At 39.0% G+C, this 17,655-nt stretch overlaps 1 protein-coding gene across 5 annotated transcripts in view; it reads left to right on the forward strand.

Annotated features, from left to right (window-relative positions):
- Positions 1-17,655, forward strand: part of znf521 (zinc finger protein 521) — a 327,852-nt gene that overhangs the window by 211,977 nt on the left and 98,220 nt on the right. The gene's annotated exons all lie outside the window — the stretch shown is intronic.

A 17,655-nucleotide genomic window follows, 5' to 3' on the forward strand; every position in this document is an offset into this window, starting at 1 on the left:
TCACAGTTGACTTTCTTCCTGTTTTGCTCAGCAGCCTTCATACTCCTGGCCTGTCTCCACTCACTGCAGGAGATGATGTCGGACCAAACCAATAATGGTGCATTTAAAAGGTTCTTAATATACACTACATCTATCTTAATTCTGACTAAAATGTTTTTGCATTTTACAAACAATTGCTTCCTGAAGTATGAGCTTTGAACCATCTATGTATTAATACTATGTCATGAAAGCAACATATTTATTCCATTTATATTTCACCTAAAGTGTACTGAGTAATTTTGAAATGTTTTTATTTAATCTTATTTTACTTATATTCCACTATCCCTTACATAGGGACCCAATATATATCTGGATAGAAAGCACTTTCCACAGATTTCTCTTATCATTGAAGAGCAGTTTCTGTTTTTGAGATGCAATATAGACATTAAGCACCACCATTTTTGGTGCAAAATACAACCACATTATTATCTAGACCAGGCATGGGTAAACGTTGACCCTCCCCGTGTTTTGGACTTCAACTCCCAGAAACCAACCACCTATCAACTTAAATACTTAAATACTGTTAGAAATTGTGGGAGTTGAAGTCCAAAACACCTGGAGGGCTGAAGCTTGCCCATGCTTCCTCCTCCTCTTTCTGTGTCAGAGTGTCTCTTGAGTTGAAATCTGCACGCAGAAAGTCTGGATTGTAACTTCTGGTGTGTTGGGCTGGGACAGGATTAAGCAATTCTTTGGTTTTAGTGTTCAGTCAGTCTAAATAAATAAAAAATCTGAAAGACCTTTTGAAAAATATTTTTATGGTTATACCAAATTGTCTAGTGTTGTCATTGTCACAGTTTATGGGGTCCTCTCACCAAGAGCTCTATTCTTATTCTTCCCAAATGACACAGAATGGCAGATCACAACTATGCTTTAAGCAAGAAAAAAACTCTCTTTCTAGCTCAAGATGCAAATGGGGGAAAATGATATTTAGATATAAGTTGCATATCTCTTATCCAAAATGTTTGCGAACAGATGCATTTGGGTCCTCTGTATGTTCAACTCTCAGCAGAGTTAATCAGATTGCCTATGGTGAGGAATCCTGGAAGTTTCAGACCCAACATCTGGATGGTCACATCATTCCCACTCCTGGCCTAAACCCAGTTATATTTTCCAAAGAGTTAAACACTTAAATTTAATTTCTACATTTTGTTTTTCTTAAGCCACCTTGAATCCTATGCTTTAAAAAAGGCAGGATGTAAACGAAATTAATCAATGAATACACTTTTGAGCTGATTGTAACTAATCGTGATGTTATCCTAAGGTTTTCTTGGTCAGGTTTATAGAGAGAAGTTTCCCTACCTCTAAGGCAGAGGAAGAGATTTGTGCAAGGTTACCTGTTCTTAGAATCATAGAATCATAAAATAATACAGTTGGCAGAGACCACATGGGCCATCTAGTCCAACCCCCTGCCATGCAGGAAAAGCACAATCAAATCTTGGTCTAAAATTCGGACCACTAAATTAGGCTCTAGGTCTTCATGCAAAACAGAACTTAAATTTAGTTGTACTTGCTTGAAATTCTGTCCTCCAGCAATCTTCCCTGAAAACTTGCTTCTTACAAAGCAGCTGGCAAGACTTCTGATCATTTGACCAAATGGCACGATTACACCTTTAATGCACAATTTATTATAACTGCTTCACATTTTATTATCAGTTTGGTTTTGATATGTGCCATTTCTATGCTGATAATGATTAGTCGCATTTCATCTTTCCAATGATCTACAGAAGTAGTTCTCTTTGATTTCCATCATTATAGTGAAAGAACTGTATATCTGAGAGATGCTAATATGCCCATAATTTCCCAGGGAGAATGTGATTTTCCAGGTGCAGCTGAAGGCTGAGTCTGGTGGGCCACCATGGGTTAAATATCACAGGGCATTGATACAGGTTCATTTAACTTTGGCGCCATAGGATCTGGCCATGAATACAGAGCACATTACTTTACTGTGTGCATTATCATGACTATGACCTGTCTCAGGAGATCCGGTGCCACCACTGTATTAATGAGTGCATCTGCTTCCGAATAACCTTATTAGCTCGCCACAGCTGAGCCAGTAGCCTCATAGGATTTTTGCTTTCGTCCCCAGAGAGATGTGATTCTGTTCTACTTGAATCCAGTTTGATGCCCAAATTTTAATAAGTTCCGTTCCCCATACAGTCCTCTCACTGCCCACCCTCCCTCCCCCATTCCATCCAATTATCATCTGCTATAGGGATTCTGAAATCCCTGGTTATTTTCCCAGATGCCATCAATAATTCCTGAAATGCCATCATGTTGGTGGTCCATTAACAGAAAACTATACATATTTAAGGATATTATGGACTTTTACCATTTTTGTATTAGGTAAAATAATGTGTTCAGTGTAGGGAGAAATGCTTGCATATAATTACACATCCTGTATGATACCTTCATCTAACTCTGTAGCCCAAAGCTTTTTATAGCTAGCGAAATCTATCTTGATGATGGTGGAAATATAGGAACAGCTGTTTTTGTTTGTGTGCGCATGCGGTGATGCTTACTCTATCTGAGCCTTTACTATGCTATTTCTTATCATCTGCATCACTCAATAGAGAGAAGCAAACGAATAGTGAACACAGCAAGGTGTCTGTACAATCATTAACTTACTTGCCCTCTGGATAGGACAAATGATATGCAAGCCTAAACTCGCCAGGGATCGTCTTTGGGAGTGTGTCCACGGGGAATGCTCTCCTATGAGTTAATGGCATCTTTCTAAATGGGTTGGCTGCTCTCCTTCGGCTTTCCATCTCTTCACAAACTGTTTTTTTTTTGTCATAGTTGTTCTTCCTAATACAATGTCTAATATTTAAATCAAGAATATTATATTTTGTACAATCACTGAAAAAAGAGCCACCAAATTAAAAAGTTAACATAGTCCAAAGCTATGTGTGATACCATGCTTGGTAAATACCAAAATGCATTGTTGTTGCTGTTGATGATGATGTGGTTGTGTGGCTTCATGTCATTTTCAACTTAAACAACTCTAAAGCAAACTAATCATGGGGTTTCCTTTGCAAGAAGAGGGTTGTCTTTGCCTTTACCGAGAGTCTGGCTTGCCCACTGTTTCCCAATGAGTTTCTATGGCTAAGTGGGAATTGAACCCTAGTGTCCAGAATCAATGACTGCAGTCAAATAACGAATCCACAACAGATTAAGGGATTCTTTTCTCTTTGTCAAGTGTAACCACCCACTTTGCATTTTCCTTCTCTGTTATTCCTTAACCCTTTCTGATACCATTATTCTCTGTAAACTGGAAGATTATGCCCCCTCTCTCCATAGCCTTACACTAGCTTTGTTCTTTTAATGAGAGTTCCCCTCAACCCTGACAATCTAGCCAATGGGATGAATTATGAGCCCATGAGAACTTTAAGATCGTCTGGGGAGGCCCTGCTCTCGGTCCCACCTGCCTCACAAGTGCGGCTGGTGGGAACGAGGGACAGGGCCTTCTCGGTGGTGGCTCCTCGGCTGTGGAACTCCCTCCCCAGTGACATCCGGCAGGCTCCATCCCTTCTGAGTTTCAGAAAAAAGGTAAAGACCTGGCTTTGCGAACAAGCGTTTAATGAATGAATTATGATGGCTTTAACTCGGTCCGGACTAAGGTTTACGTGCAAGGTTTATGTGGACGAATGGATTAAGTATTTTATTATACTGTTTTAAATGTATTTATGGGATTGTTTTAAATTGATTGTTTTATATTGCTATGTTTTATTTTTCTACTGTATTGTGAGCCGCCCTGAGTCCCTTCGGGTGAGAAGGGCGGCATATAAATGATGGAAATAAATAAATAAATAAATAAATTATGCGAGTTGCGTTCACAATATCCAGAAGGCTCTAGTTTGGGAATATTGAGTACCACCCATGGGAGAAAGGCGGGATATAAATTAATAAATTATTATTATTATTATTATTATTATTATTATTATTATTATTATTATTATTATTATTATTATTATACAACATAGAAAGCCACCTTACATGTTGTGTGACCACTTGCCCATTTAAGCCAGTGCAAATTGAATGCCCCTTATCTGGAATTCCAAAATACTCCAAAATCTCAAATTCTCCACATGCATGGCTGAGATAGTGACACTTTTGCTTTCTGATGGTCCGCTTTACACAAACTTTGTTTCATGTGCACAATTATTAAAAGTGTTGGAAAAATTAACTTTAGACTATGTGTACAATGTGTATATGAAACATAAATGAATTTCATATTTAGACTTTGGTCCTGTCTCTATGATATTTCATTGTATGATATTTCATGTATATGCAAATACAGATATTCCAAAATCAGAAACAAATGAAAAATCCAAAACAATTCTGATCCTAAGCATTTCAGATAAGCATTTCCTAAGCATTTCAGAATTCTGATCCTAAGCATTGTCATCTCTGAGTAGTAATAGTCACCCTCTAGAATTTCTATATGAGTCTTTCCTACTGCCCCTCAAAAATACCAGGAATATTTATATTTATTCATTTAATAAACTGCTTTGCTACTGAGCTATAACCATGTCTTCTGAAAGGTTGAGAAACTTTGGCTTGTAGCTGCTTTGTCTGACCATGCAACTTTCATGTTTGCCATATTTCATTGTACTGTATTTGTTTTCCATTATACAAAGCATGGCTTCACTGTAGGATACAGTTAGAACTAAAGGCAACATTAGCAGAGAAAGTTGTTATTGACACCTTTTCTTACATCATGTTAGAGGGAAACAAAGCCACAGAATTCAAAACAGCTCTTTTCAATTCAGTTTGATCCTTTTTTGCTATTTGATCATTTATCCCAGTTTTTTATTTCTATTTTTTTGGTTCCAGATATCATAACTAAGGGAAATGGAATTTAACCAACTCCCCCTACCCTTTTACTACTGCCTGCACTCTTGTTCCACACTATCCTTAACACTAACTGTTAATGCACTTATGACCTGTACATAAACAGGCGAATACTATGGAACTGCTGATTTAACAAAATCTTTCCCCCCATGTGAGCCAGCTATCCTCATTATTGAGTGTGCTTATAGCACCATAACCTTTTTATGTTTTTGGAACACTTGCCTGCACAGAAGGCACTAAGGAAACACTCTTCCCCGGTTTCCTTTCCCAGAATTTTTTCTCCATTGATTCATCTGTCAGGTGTGCACTTCATAATGGTGGGAGACACCATAAATTGTCACCATCCTGCTTGCATAGAACATACGTGACTCAGTATGTATTGTTGTTTCTCCTGGCACAGGTTGTATTCTGGCAACAGAGCAGGAAATGATCACAATAAATAAAAAATCATTTCCTGTTTATGATAATAAAACATCTTTCCCCTTCACTAACCAAAACATTTTGAACCATCATTTGTGTTCATGATTGGTCTTCTCTGCTGTTCCTCTTTTCCTCATGCTTTGCTTAGAAATTCTGCAATTTTGACTCTTGTTTTGCTAGAAAAATTTCTTTCCCTTGCTGGACTCTTACTCCCTGTACATAAATTCTGTATTTTGTTTTTCAATAATTATTCCTTGTTCCTTAATCAGTTTTAACTTTTACCTAAATAAAAGAGTAAGAGCATTAAAATTGTTATTTTATTGTTTGAGAGAATAAAAATGTTGCCACTTGGCTTCAAAAAGACCACAGTGTGAGTGGCAGGTGAGCTTCTCTGAAGAATATATTTCATGGGGAGGATGCCACTACTGAAAAGGCCCTCTCACTTATACCCATCACTTTGCCTCATTTATACATTAGATTCTAACATCAGTTTAACCCAGTGGTTCCCAAACTTATTTGGCCTACCGCCCCCTTTCCAGAAAAAATATTACTAAGTGCGCCCTGGAAAGGGGGGCATGGCTTAGAGAGGTGGGTGTAGCTCCTGCTCAAGAGGGCGGGGCTGAGTCTCTCCCCTAGTCCAAGATGCAGGGCTGGGAGGGGTAGGGGGAGGTGGGCGGGGCCACAAATGGGCGGCCAGGACTGGGATTGGCGGAGTTACAAGCTCTGAGGCAGGGCTGAGCTTCTATCCCTGTCCTGCGGCGCCTGCCAGGACAAAGGAGGTGGGGCTAGAGGAGGGGATGGGGCCTCTTCCCAAGTGCCTGTCAGGGCTGAACCTCTATACCCCACCCCCGTGTTCTAACAAGCGCCTCAGGGGAGGTATACAGATGCTCAGCCCTGTCTCGCACTCTTGGGAAGAGGCCCCATCCCCACCCCTAGCCCCACCCTTTAGTCCTAAAAGGCCTCTCAGGAGAAGTATAGATTCTCAGCTCTGTCTCGGGCTCTTGGGAAGAAGCCATGCCCACTCCTCTAGCTCCGCCCCCTCTGTGTCCTAAAAGACACCTCAGGTGCTCAGCCCTGTGTCCGGTACTTGGGAAGAGGCCCCGCTCCTCCCCTGGCCCCACCCCTGTGTCCTAATAGGTGCCATCACCACCCCCCTGGATCGCTGCAGCGCCCACCAGGGGGCGGTAGCGCCCACTTTGGGAATCACTGGTTTAACCCATAATAAGGACTGGGAATCCTGAACATTATGAAGACACCTAGGATTGGCACACATATGTGTATCAAAGTCCCAAGTCTCAACATGTAGAGGTTTTAAAATCTTGAGCATTTGAATGTGTTCAAAATGTGCCACATTGCATTATTGTATTACATTTGTACATTAATTTCTAGTTGATATGCTGTGACCTTTACTAAAGGTTGGAACTGCAGTATGGTAGTGACCCATGTTGAAATAGGTGAAACCATCTTAGATCAGGAAAGGTGGTAAAGAGAATGAAATGACAGATCCAGTAACTATTTTGTTTGTCCCTGTTGATGCTGTTTTTCTTTAATGTCTCCTTTCAATGATTTTGACAAGGGAGATGAATCAGTATTGTCATCTTTCAATTCATCCTTGAAATAGCTTGTTTGAGGGTATACTTGGGCTACCAGGGTGGCTGGACCCCTATACTGGTGGAGCTTTTTTCTACTAATGATGTTGGTGGGGGGTGCTATTGACCAGGTAGTCAACAAATCTGAGCATTAACAATTGGCTTAGTCGCTATAGTACCAGTTAATCCTTTTGGTTATGTGCCCTATAATGTCCTGTACACTGTAATAGCATGAAATGTTATTAATAATATACAGAGTAGTTTTCAACTTGGCTTTCCCCAGCCACTCAAAAGTAGCAGGAAAACATGCAGCAAATGTTACCCCATCCTGTGTTTGAAGGATAACTACATGCGATAGGAAGTGAAGATGCTAAGGCTTCTTTTCAGAGGCAACGACACATGTGCTGTAACACCTAGTTTTCCCTTCTGCTAATATGTTTTTTCCATACCACTGCTTAACAAGGCATCTTATCTTCTAAACAAGAAGAGGCCTTCTTTATGCCTCTTAAATATGAAGCAGATTGTACCCCAATGACTTCTTCCTTTAAACAGTTCCATGCTGCTGCTTCATTAATTGGTACACAAAAAATGTTACAACCTTCTGTTCTTTATGTTTCAGCCCGCCATCACTATATCCCCATTTCTCTTTGTGCAGAGCCATTTCACCTTGTTTCATTCTCCTCCCTGACGCTGCCCCAAACAGTTTATTGGGGTAGGGGAATAGAAAGAGAGAAGGGGGGGGGGACTGCCTATGTGTTTTTCTTTATGAATTTTTGAGTAAGAATTAATGAAGCCTATACAATTTCTAATAGCCTAGGTTATTTTCATTTGTAAATTGCTAATCTCCTTTTGTTGGCCAGATGAATGCCAATTGACTTCCTTGTATAGTTTTATCTACTCAGCCTCTTGCTCTGTTAGTATCCCAGAAAACTAACAACAGCCTTTTTGGTTATTTTGACAAAAACAAGATACCCTTGTTACACTCTTTCTTTTAAAAAGTATACAAAAGTCCACCAGGGCATTTTTATATAAGGCAAAGGTTACCAAAAACACAGATACACAGAATAAAACAAAACTCAAACAGCTGTTACAACAACTCGGAGACAAGATCTTATGCTATTTTTCCAGATGTACAGGTATCCTTTCAGTATTAACAAGTAGTGTTTTAGAAAGCTCTTTCCACAGTTTCCTTGTCTTTTTAGATATTTTTTTGCCTTTCAAAATCATTCCAGTTACTATAATACTCATTTTTCCTGGAAAAAGAGGGCATGTCCAAGAAACTGTCTGGGCTGAATTTTAAAATATCCTGGTTTTCACCTTAAACCTAAAGGTGCAAATTGGAGATTGGCAGGAAGGAAGAATGTGGAGAAACAGCAGGCTCTTATCCTTTTAGGCTCCATCTACACTGGAGAAATAATGTAATTTGACACCAGTGCTCAAGGCTATATAATCATGGGAGCTGTGGATTTTCAAGGCCTTCACTGACAAAGAGAGCTGGTGCCTCACCAAACTACAATTCCCATGATTCCATAGCATTGAGTCACAACAATTAAAGTGGTGTCAAACTAAATGAATTCTTCAGTGTAGATGCACCCTAAGTCCTCCTAGCAGAGAGCTTGGATTCTTACGGCAGTATGAAATGTTGAAGAGGGGAAGGATAAGAGTAGGGCATTTCCCCTTCACACTTATGGAAAGAGAAGTCCTTGGGGAGGAAGGGAAGACAAGGCAGAGGAAGAGGAGGAGGACAGAAAGAGATAAGGAGGTAGAGGGAAGAAGGGGATCCTTCTTTCTTGGTGTTTTAGCTGGGGGAGTGGCTGGAGTTGAGTTGGCAACCTGTAGGAAGGAGGTGGTGGAAAAAGATAAGAACCAACTAGGTGGGAGCAGTGGCCTGGTTTAGGATTTTTCTTGAGGTATGTCAAGAGGTGATGGAATATTGTGGGATGTCTGAAAGCTAGAGGAGCTACAGACAATAAAGAATGTAATGTCAAAAGGGGAGAGGAGAGAGAAGACAGTTTCTCCTTCCTGGAGAAACAGAAAATATTTAGCATTATGAATGGTGGCAGACCTCCACCCAACTTTCCTATACTTGGAATGGGGGTCTCTGCAGGCCATTTTGAAGGAAAAGGGAAGGTTGTGCATTGAAAAATAGGGAGAGAAATGAGATTAGTCTCTCCCTAACCCAGTGGTTCTCAACCTGGGGGTCCCCAAGTGTTTTGGCCTTCTACTCTCAGAAATCCCAGCCAGTTTACCAATTGTTAAAATTTCTGGGAGTTGAAGGCCAAAACATATGGGGACTCACAGGTTGAGAGCCACTGCTCTAACCCATTGGGATTGAAGGGAGGAGATGTCTGAGACAGGGAAGATGGAAATGGTAATAATGAGGGAGGAGGTTGTCCACATGTAACCCCCGTGCCCCCCAAGAAAGCCTAGTAAGTATCTAGTAACAAACATCACAACTTATATAGTGGGTGTATTTAAAATGCGTGACAACCTGTAGTTTGAAACAGTCAGATGATAAATGTGTCCTTTTTTGCTTTTAAAAATATGGTAACCTAAAAACCAAACATTATGAGAATCTTCCTTTAAAGATAAAGCCATTTACCGTGCTACAGATTTTACTTTCTTATCTTACTTGGTTTTCTGCAGGGAAAATTCAAAGCTCTTGTTGTCATCAACTTGACCTAGTTGTTTTTGTTTAGGAAAAAAACTTAGTAATTAATTAATGGAAAAAATACTCAAGAAGCATCAGTGCTTGCTTAAAGATTATTGCTTTTATCTCATGGCACATTTTTGTATTGTTGGGGAATCACAAGTGGAATAGCGTTGTATTTTACATAATGTTGGGTTTATGAATATCCCTTAAGCAAATTTATTGGAAGCAAGTAGATATTCTAGCCCAGCTGGTTTGAAATATGTGTTGTCGAAGGCTTTCATAGCTGGGATCACAGGGTTGTTGTATGTTTTCCGGGCTGTATGGCCATGTTCTAGAAGTATTCTCTCCTGGCGTTTCGCCCACATCTATTGCAGGCATCCTCACAACCTCTGAGGATGCCTACCATAGATGTGGGCGAAACGGCAAGAGAGAATACTTCTAGAACATGGTCATACAGCCTGGAAAACATACAACAACCCTGGTTTGAAATACATCACCATTGTCCCAGTATTACTATCATAGTGTTTTTGGTTATAATGCACTGTGTGAATTGTAACAACTCTGATTCAGAATTGGTAAATCATCTTTGAAAAGCTACTGTATCTCAACCTTAGCTTCTTTCTGTACAATGGGATAATTATATCAATTCATCAGACAAAACTGTTGTAAAAAGTAGCAAGATGGTATATACAAATCATTTAAGGCATTTAAACTCTGTACAATAATTCAGTATAAAATACAGGCTAGTTGGAAGCTCATCAGCCCCATAGTAGTAGGATGGGTACAGAGTGCATTTCTTGTCATGTTACAGTGACATGAAAGTCAATGCTTCTACATGTGCCAAACAGCTCATGCAAAATGTGAAGCAATCACCTCTGTTAGTGAAGGGAAGGAGGTGGGAAACACAATGGAAATATATAACAACAATTCTGCTAAACCTTTTGAAGTGTTAGACAATCAATCTGTCTGTATGAATTTTATTCTGAATCCCTCTTTAAAATGCATCAAATGTTAGTCTGTACTTCTTTCCTGACAGCATCTGTGAATCTCGGAGGAGACATCTGTTCCACAGCTTCCCAGACACTGTCTGTGTTCACATGAGAAGAGCTTGATCCAAAGGCCTTGCTGGAGTTAAGACTGTATGGAGTTGAAATAAATAGACAGTTTGAGCAGGGTCTTGCAGAGACTGAGTAGCAAAGGCCCTGTGGAGTGAGAGTGTATGGATGCTGCAGGGCCTTTGCTCCTTTTTGTTTTTCTTTTCCTGGGAGGAAAACATTTTTGGATTTGAATCATTCTTCTTAATGCCATTATTTATTTGAAAATGGTTGCACATATATATTAATATAATTACGATCGATCACCAGCACCAAAAATGGTTGCATATGCAAGTTAAGATGCATTTTCATTTGCTTTTTTGATCAAGCTAATCTTCTATACTTGTAATAATGGTTAAGAAAAAATATAAGATGATGTTTGTTTTCCTTCTAGTAATATAGGAAACTAATGTGAGAGGATAGTCTACAAAATAAAAAGCTGATGCACAATCACTGAGCAATGTAAATCTATGGTGCACTTCACATAATTAAAGTGTGAGACTGAGATTTAGATGCATGGAATGGTAGCATGGAAGAATTAGCTCTGCCCAATTTTCTGAAACCGCCCCTTTCCATTCCTTTCCAATTCCAAAGCATGTCACATTCGCTAGGCTTTCCTACTCTCCATGTCGCATTTGTGGAGGAATGAATAAGCGACTTGGGGAGAATGGGAATTCCACCTCCACTAGACCCAATACACACACCAATGTCTAACTCCCTCCCAGTGGACCTGCTGCCTTTTTGAAATGAAAAAAATAATTCCAAGCACTTTTCTCTGAAGAAAATGATGTGTGTATGCAGGTAATTTTAATGAGAGAAAAGAAAAAAAATGTTTGTGCTTCCTGACAACACTATATAACACCGGCTTTCTTAGATGCTCTATAGTGTCTCTTGTCTTTTCTGTCACAATTGTCCCAGAGACCATTTTAAAAGAGTAACACTCTGCAGCTTTGGGTTTTAGAAACAGCTTCAGTAATTGTACTGCTTTCACAAATGCCAGAGGCACATTAAAAATAGGCTGGAGCTGTCTTTAAGGTTATGAAACGGTCTGAATTCACTTCTCGTGAAATTAAATTTAGAGTGGTTTAGACCTTAGAGTGGAATTGTAAACAGTCTTCAGAGATGACATCTTTCTTTACAGGGCATCTATTCATTTATTGTTTCACATCACAAGATAATAATGTGCTCAGTTGTCATAGGTACCATCAATTAGATTCGTACATTTTTGTGTGCTCTTTTTTTTCTTGAAGCCACAACACTTTATAGGCATGACCTCAAGATGTTTCTACACTGTAGAATTAATACAGTTTAATGCCGCTTGGCATCACTTTAACTCTGTGGCTCTCAACCTGGGATCTCCAGATGTTTTGGGCCTCCAACTCCCAGAAATCCCAACAGCTGGTAAACTGGGTGGGATTTCTGGGAGTTGTAGGCCAAAAACGTCTGGGGACCCCAGGTTGACAAATATTGCAAACTGCTATGGCTCAATGCTATGGAATCAAATGAGTTGTAGTTTTACAAGGTCTTTAGCCAACTCTACCAAAGAGTGCTAATGCCTTGCCAAACCAGCATTCCATAGCATTGTGTTTTGGGCATAATATTTGAGTTTCAACTATATATCAGCATGACAAGTTTTAATTATTTGTTTCATTTAATCACATCTTTCAAAGTGTCTTCTGAAAGCTCCACTTCCTCTGTTTACTTCTTATTATTAAGTATGACCTTCAAAAATATTCTCAGGCATTGATTCCCAAACTTTGTTCCTCCAGGTGTTTTGGTCTTTAGATCCTATCATTCCTAACAGCTGGTAAGCTGGCTAGGGTTTCTGGGAGTTGACATCCGAAACAACTGGTGGGCCAAAGGTTGGCAACTACTGCTCTAAGCTTGTCTTATAAAATTTAATCCAGTATTGCTCAAAATTAGAATAGACCTATTGACTTGGTGGAATTGATGTGCTTCAATGGCATTACCTAATCTGTACTAACAATTGGAACAGAAATCTAGTCATTTAAAAAATAAAATGCTCTCAGGCCAAACAGGAGAGTTCAACACCATGTTCTCCTTTGGAATCCTCCCCATTCGTTTTCACTATTAAGGAGTGGTGATGATAAAATATCTAATTAAAGAAATAAAATAAATATTTGGTATATGTGATGGTGTACATAAGAATTTTCTTTGCACACATAAAGGGCAAACATCATCATATACATAATTTCACTTTGTCTTCATCCATCTGCCTCTCCCTCCTTCCCTCTCATGCATATTTCTTGTGTATTTCTGGACATACTACAGGGGATTTTTAGAGTATCTGCATCAGTGCTTTAAGGCCTGATGCTATTGGTTTTATTTATTTTCATTTTCATTAGTTGCTGTAAGGTAAAGGTAAAGGTTTTCCCCTGACATTAGGTCTAGTTGTGTCTGACTCTTGGTGTTGATGCTCATCTCCATTTCTAAGCTGAAGAGCTGGCGTTGTCCATAGACATTTCCATGATCATGTGGCTGGCATGACTACATGGAGAGCCGTTACCTTCCCGCTATTGATCTACTTACATTTCCATGTTTTCGAACTGATAGGTTGGCAGAAGCTGGGGCTAACAGTGGGAGCTCACCCCACTCCCCGTATTTGAACCGCCAACATTTCGTTCAGCAAGTTCAGCAGCTGAGCGGTTTAACCGGTTGTGCCACCAGGAGTTCTAATTTTGTTTTTGTTTTCACATAATTGTTATGGTATTAAATCTTGTTAATTTCCAGAGGATATCAATTGCTGAGTAAAATCTAAATATTGCCAAAATGTAAATTCATACATAAAGTGGGTATAAATCATATATTTCAGCATGAGCAGGTACATGTGTTCCACTATGATACATGGAAAGAAGGTATAGCTTTCAAAGCAGTAGCCTTTATTTACAACTTTTACCTTCAAACACCAAACTTTTTTTAACTTTTTTAAAGTATATGATCCCTTTGGTGCATCACATCTGACATACCATGTATCTGCCTCCTGTGACCTGAACACACTACCCTGAAAGCTTCATCAATTTTAGTCCAGCTCTAATCTAGATCCAAAGCTACTGTAGATCCTTACAATGTAGCCCAACAAGCAGAGGTGATGTATTTACGTGCTCTTAACCTCCACAAATTCAATTGCACAAGTAAATGCATCAAAGTTTGTTACACTATATTTTTTTATGAAAATGGTATCCAATTGCATTTTCTGCTTAACATGCAGCATTTTCTGTAATTTCTTATTTTGCGCCTTATTGTTACATTTCCTCACTCACAATAAAATTGAACTTTAAAAAAAACATTGTATCCTGTAAGCGCCAAATGCTTTCCTGTTTTGTTTGTTTGTTTGTTTGTTTTTTGGTCTATCTTTAATGAAATTTAGACAAAACACTCATGGTTGGGAAGGAATGGGCAAGGGAATCAGTGTGCATGCTTAACTAACCTGGGAGGATACATACATACATACATACATACATACATACATACATACATACATACATACATACATATTTAGCATAGAAATTCATTGAGGATAAGACAGATAGCAGATATACTGTACTTGTGACCAGAACTTAGAGCTAACTTGCAGACCCTCAGAATATTTATCCCCACTGTATCTTGTATCTGTAACTAAGAAAGGCACAAATAAGTCCTGTGCAAATAATTATGTTGAATCAGCTTATGCCTAACATTTGTATATAGTTGTCTAATTGAATTGAGTGTCTAATCCCAGGATTCATTATCTGTTTCCCTATCTAAGTCCTTCCTCTCCATTTATGTTTAGCACCCATCTGTCTCTCTTCCAAATGGTCAACTGTAGTCCTCTAAAAGGCTGCAGATTGGCCTCCCAAACCAGTATCACAGCACAGCATTTTTTCCAATAAGGTGGCATTGGAATCCAGACCTGCTTTTGTCACTGAATGAAAAGAGTTTAAAAGAAGGCTTCTTAAGGGTATGAAGAGAAGCAAAAGTTGTTCTAACCCTCTTTGGCAGAGATACTGGGGGTGGAGGTGGGGGGAAAATAGCAGTATAGTATTCATTCACGTAGCAAGGCAGTCTTTTATACAAGTCAATGTAAAGCAATAAAAAAGATCAGTAAAAGCTCTTGATGGAAGCTATTGATAGAAAAATTCTTTCTGCCCAAAAGATTATAAACTGCGTTATCTGAAGATGGATTTGTTTTAATTTGTCATTGATGTATTTGATACCTGGTAGGATCAAAGAAAACAGAATCAAAGAGAGAAATACAAGCAGTACTGGTTCCCTGAATATTGGCCTCTTTTATGGATATAAAATCTCAGGACTGGAGTGCTCAAATTTATTTGTACTGATGTTTGTTTAAAGATCAATATTAAATAAATTGGTCTGGAAGCTATAGTCATAAAGCAGCTGTCGGACTAATGTAATCCCACAATGCTATTTTGTCTACTGCTTGAAACCTGGTTAGCTGTGTACTTCTAATAATGTGAAATCTAGTGAAAAAGAAAATAACTGAACTGGATTTTCAGCGCTTGGATTATTCTCTAAAGCCAACATAGACTTGCCTTAAAAGTGACATAATGTTTCTAATTTCTATGGAATTCTTAAATCCTATATATCTGTTTTAGTAACTGCTTCAATAGAAATAGTGATAAATGCAGTAGCTTCTTAATGCATTCACTTTTGTTTACTCTGGAATGTGCTAAATGAACACTTATTTTGTATTCCTTGTGTGAAATTGTGTGTACGCTGCATCTTACTTGGATTTGCTTGGCACCCTCTTATCTGTGCTTTCAGCACAATTTCTTCTCACTGTTCTCCCCTCTCACCGTCATAAAGTTGATAATGCAGTACATTTGATTTCATCATAGCCCTACATACTGGGGAGCCGTGGTGGCGCAATGGGTTAAACCAGTGGTTCTCAACCTGTGGGTCCCCAGGTGTTTTGGCCTACAACTCCCAGAAATCCCAGCTAGTTTACCAGCTGTTAGAATTTCTGGGAGTTGAAGGCCAAAACATCTGGGGGCCCACAGGTTGAGAACCACTAAGTTAAACCCTTGTGCCTGCTGAACTACTGACCTGACGGTTGGGTTGCTGACCTGAAGGTCGCCAGTTCAAATCCATGAGATGGGGTGAGCTCCCATCTGTCAGCTCTAGCTTGCGGGGACATGAGATAAGCCTCCCAGCTAACACATCCAGGCATCCCCTAGGCAACGTCTCTGTAGATGGCAAATTCTCTCACTCTAAAAGCAACTTGCAGTATGTTCTCAAGTCATTTCTGACACAATAAAAAAAATTAAAGCCCTACATACCTAATCAGGTATAATTTAAGGGCAAAGGAAAGAAAATGTAAAGTAAGGTCATTGCATCCTAGACTGGCCATATCGATTCTTTCAGTCATCCAAGAATATGAAGGCAAGCAAAGCCTATTCATGATTAAAATGTTTGCTTCTTTTGCAGTTATCTTTGAAAGAATACAGAACAGTGAGGTGATGGTGGTTTTTTATTTTGAAAATCCCCTTCCTTTTTAGTTCAGATTTAGCTCAGAAAGACTGCTGCAACCACTGTCATGAGATGTCTTAATACTATACAATAAATACTATTGGAGCTGCTTTTGAAATGAATCTAGTGAGCCATGTTCAGTGTATTTTTTAAGATCTCATTTGTGAATTATGTTCAACCATTTGTTACTTCTACACAGATCAATAGCTATCACAGCAGAACCTGTAGTTGCAGTTTTTCTAAGAAAAGGTACACATCTGTATTGGCATAAAATGTACCCTACACATGTGCAGGAATTGTTAATTGTTTGATCAGAATGGCAAATAATAGCATCAGCCGTGAGTAATGCAAGGGGAAACCCTTCTCTATGCTATATGAACAATCTGAATAGTTGGTGATTGTTAAGAAAATCTCGTTCTTATTGTGCTTTTTCATTTAATATCAGTACTCATAACAAAAGCTGTATGAAGTGGGGTGAAATTAGGGTTGTATCCTTCCAGCTGTTATTTAATATCTCTCTGATTTCGCATGATTCACTTTGAGCTTCATTGACCTCATCCTGCATTTACCAGCAAAGAAAGAACTCAGAATTCATCTTTTGGGTGCCAGAATCTGACATCCCAATGCAAGCACTGAGAATCTAATGACAGGTATTTTATAAATAATAATAGCCTCCAAATGCCATATCCAAAGATGTCAGAAGCAGAGTTCAAAAATCTTACAGAAATCCCAAACTCTATTGTACCATGAGACTTCGCACTAAGAAAATCTGAATAGTGTAGGAGTTTATGCATTTGAGAAGCTGTCAGAAAACCTCTGAACCAAACATGTGATTTGCTTGTACATTACAGACTGGTTTATCTAAAGATCTCAGGGGACACCTGAAATGTTCAGATAAACAGTTTCAGATGAATGAGAAAGTGAGGTGGTGGCCAAGGAAAAGAGTGCACTTCAAGGTTCCAAGCCCTTGAGAGCACTAAAGAGATACCAGTGTCAATGCATTGCATCCTGATTTGGGAAACCTTTAGTATAAAGGTAAAAAGCTGCAACCTTTCACAGATCATTGACTAGTTCTTTTCTTTGAAACGGGCAGCCCTGCGCTCCCTTAACTAATCGCACACTCAGGAAAATCTCATCTGACCATTTAAGGGTTATGCTCAGTTGAAGCTTTGTAAATTTAAAGCACTGAGAAATCAGTCAGCAATTTTAAACAGTCTACTCTCAGGAGGCATAACCAAATTTTGTATAAACAAGTGACCTACATCCAGGAAAGGTCACTTAGGAGTCTGAACAAAGTATGCTAACTTCAATGCCATTCTAAAATGGATCACTCTAAAAAAATTGCTTCCTAGAATCATCTGCAACCTTCATACTAGATTGTCCACTTAACAAATGCCATTCATTTACCCTGACAAATACATTTGAAGGCCCACAGGGAGGAACACAGCTTGTGAGATGAGGAGCATGGAAACATCAGGCAATGAAAGAGTTAAACATCCCTTTTGTTTACTTATGTCTGAAT

Source organism: Anolis carolinensis, chromosome 4 (assembly GCF_035594765.1).
Source record: "Anolis carolinensis isolate JA03-04 chromosome 4, rAnoCar3.1.pri, whole genome shotgun sequence".
Lineage (NCBI taxonomy): Eukaryota > Metazoa > Chordata > Lepidosauria > Squamata > Dactyloidae > Anolis > Anolis carolinensis.